Raw genomic sequence first — 3,626 nt, 5'->3', positions numbered from 1 at the left:
GTTGGGCACCACATGACTACTTAGTCTCTGTATTTTGATCAGTTGTTAAAATAACCATTTCTGTCTGTTGTGAAGAAAAGTTCCTTTGTTGAGGGGTGAGAGCGACACTTCTCTGTGGGAATCAGGATAAAGATCCAGCTTGGGTCCTTGAGGTTTATGTCTGAAATGCATTGTGTTTTTTATAGTGTTTTCTTAAGATTCATTCTTGCTTAAAGGACTACCCTTTCCTGTCCCGGGCTGAACGAGGCAGGCTCGTGGACCAGTGACATCCAGAAATTAAGAGGTTTTTTTGAGACCCGGGAGGTCGCAGAGTGGTGCTCCGCGGCTGTCATCATGCCACAAAATGAATATATTGAATTGCACCATAAACGATATGGATATCGTTTGGACTACCATGAGAAAAAGAGAAAGAAAAAAGGACTGGAGGCCCATGAATGTTCAAAGAAGGCAAAAAAAAAAAAAAAAAAAAAGAAAGAAAGAAAGAAAAAAAGATTGGCCTGAAGGCTAAGCTCTACCATAACCAGCGCCATGTCGAGAAAATACAAATGAAAAAGACTATTAAGATGCATGAGAAGAGAAACACCAAGCAGAAGGATGATGGGAAGATTCCACAGGGAGCATCCCCGCCTATCTGCTGGACAGAGAGGGGCAGTCAAGAGTAAAAGTACTTTCTAACACGATTAAGCAGACACGGAAAGAAAAGGCGGGAAAATGGGAGGTCCCTCTACCCAAAGTTTGTGGCCAAGGAGAAACAGAAGTATTGAAAGTTATTCGAACAGGAAAAAGGAAAAAGAAGGCATGGAAGAGAATGGTTACTAAAGTCTGCTTTGTTGGTGATGGCTTTACAAGAAAACCACCTAAATATGAAAGATTCATTAGGCCTATGGGTCAACGTTTCAAAAAAGCCCATGTCACACACCCTGAGCTGAAAGCTACCTTTTGCCTGCCTATTCTAGGTGTGAAAAAGAATCCATCATCCCCATTATATACAACCCTGGGGGTGATTGCCGCAGACCCTCTGGGTCCCTGTGTCTGTGTGGAACGGGTCTCTTGACGCGGGTGGGCAAAGCGTGGATGAATGAGTGACAAACAGACACACACAGGAGAGTTCATGTGGAATCTGAGTGTAATGTTCGAATCGAGCATCAGACTTTTTATACAGAAGACAATAAAGAAGTTGGGTGACACACCCACAAGGTACAAATGAGGTAACCGGATGCTTAATGATTCTTACATAGAACAGAGGAATGAAAACGCAAAGATCGGAAGGAACTGGGCAATAAAACAATTGAGACAAAGTCAGCTATATCTAAGGTCAGCTATAGTTTTAGAAGCCAGGTGTGAGAACTTTTCACTCCTAGGGCAAGGGCTTTCACATCCAAGTCATGGTTCTAACTAGGGAGTTCCGTTCTAGCTAACCATCTCATGAATAATGCAAAACTCTAAAACCACAGCCCAATCTACTTCCTAAACCATTGTAAATTCCTGTGAAGGGCAGTGACCTAACTTTTATTCTAAGTGATAGTGTAATACCAGGGGCAGTACTGAATTCCAAGCCCAAGGTCTTGCTAAGGACGATCTAGGACTGTTGGAACACTGGCAGATGGCTATAGCTATGTCAGAATTCAATCTTAAAAGGCACTTATGATAGAAAAATATTGAAAGAGGGCACGTGGATCCATACACTAGACTAACACGGGAATGGAACGCAGGAATGAAAAATTACTGTATGGGTAGGGAATGCTAGACTCCAGGAGGAGAGCTTCCTTGAAACTCTTTTGCCTCATGAGTGACTTTTAAACCTCTCGGCTTGTCCAGTTGCCTCGACTGGAGAGCGTAGCAGGTGATCACCAAAGGTACAGTTATTGAAGTGAATGTGAGCGATTTGGGCCTTGTGACATAAGGAGGCAAGGTTATTTGGGGAAAGTACGTTCAAGTTACCAACAATCCTGAGAACGACCGCTGCATAAATGCGGTCTTGCTGGTCTGACAGTGACGTCACTCATACACGTCATTCCACTCACTACTGAAGACCACACCCTGTCAGGAAAACACCGTCACTGGGGTCTTTCTGAACCACCGAGCAGCCTTGCCCCATGTGCAGTCATCAAGTATTTACTAAGTTGTAAAGGAAAATAAAACTGCTCAGTTTGACAGTTAAAAAAAAAAAAGATTCATTCTTGTTTTCTTTCTTTTTCCATTTTTCTAATTAGGTATTTTCCTCATTTACATTTCCAATGCTATCCCAAAAGTCTCCCCATCCCCTTCCCCCCTCTCTCCTCCCCCCACTCCCACTTCTTGGCCCTGGCGTTCCCCTGTACTGAGGCATATAAAGTTTGCAAAACCGATGGACCTCTCTTTCCAGTGATGGCCGACTAGGCCATCTTTTGATACATATGCAGCTAGAGACACGAGCTCCGGGGTGTACTGGTTAGTTCATATTGTTGTTCCACCTATAGGGTTGCAGACCCCTTTAGCTCCTTGGGTACTTTCTTATTTTTAACTATGGTTAGCATGTGCATCTATGTGCATGCACACCCATTTGCATGTAGTGTGACTGCCCTTAGAGCCCAGAATAGGGTCTCAGGTCCCCTGAAGCTGGAGTTACAGGCAATTATGAGGTGCTCAATGTGGGTTCTTTGAACCAAACTCTGGTCCCCTGGAAGAGCTGTAGGAACTTTTACTTTGTGAGGCAAATCTCCAGACCAAGTGCTTCAATTTTCTTATTTCTAAAGCTGAAGTATAATAATTTCTTGTCATATATTTCTTGTGGTTTTTAAATAAGATATCTGCATATATTGAAGAGAGAGTCTCATGCTGATCAATAAGTATCAGTAATTAATCCTTATTGTTTTACTTGTTTCATTTAATGCATACCCATGAACTCAATAACACAAAAGAGTGAGGCAGATAACCAATATGAAATAAGTCATTTTACAGGGACAATGTAGAGTTCCTGTGATATGATGTCTTTGCCTTTTAATTTGGGAAATATATGTAGGTTCTTAAGCTTTAGGGTAAATAACCATAGATGTATAACAACAATATTAGGTATACAATTTGTAGTAGTTCTATATAGATTTTTATGAATATAATGTTTATATTTTATAGACAAAAGAAGCAAGCAGTAGGTTAAATCAATTGTCCAATATCAAGTGGTTCATAAACAATAGCGTAGAATTCAAACTCTGTATGTGACTATAATTGAAGTTGCTGTGGTATCTGCCCACATAACTTCTTTCCACTCAAAGATCCCTGAAAATAAATAAATAGAAGAAAAACATAGGAACTCAGTTTTTGAAAACAATTTACTTGGGGGCTGGTGAGATGGCTCAGTGCTTCAGGAGAGCACTGACTACTCTCCTGAAGGTCTTGAGTTCAAATCCCAGCAGCCACATGGTGGCTCACAACCATCCGTAATGAGATCTGACGCCATTTTCTGGTGTGTCTGAAGACAGCTACAGTGTACTTATATATAATAATAAGTAAATCTTTTAAAAAAAAGAAAAAGGAAAGAAAAGAAAACAATTTACTCAATGTAAAAGCCCTGTAAACAGGTAACAGCTCTAACTTTCTATGCAAAGCAGCTGTCTCTTTGTATCTGGAATAATTAATTAAAATAGGTC

The 3,626-nt window shown here is 40.9% G+C and overlaps 1 pseudogene; it reads left to right on the top strand.

Annotated features, from left to right (window-relative positions):
* The first annotated feature begins 333 nt into the window (after nucleotides 1-333).
* On the top strand, nucleotides 334-1,990 carry LOC110310980 (ribosome biogenesis protein NSA2 homolog; annotated as a pseudogene).
* The last annotated feature ends 1,636 nt before the right edge of the window (nucleotides 1,991-3,626 follow it).

Source organism: Mus caroli, unplaced genomic scaffold (genome assembly GCF_978045245.1).
Source record: "Mus caroli unplaced genomic scaffold, Mus_caroli_1 scaffold_16, whole genome shotgun sequence".
Taxonomy (NCBI): Eukaryota; Metazoa; Chordata; class Mammalia; order Rodentia; family Muridae; genus Mus; species Mus caroli.
This window is presented reverse-complemented; position numbering and strand designations above follow the sequence as displayed.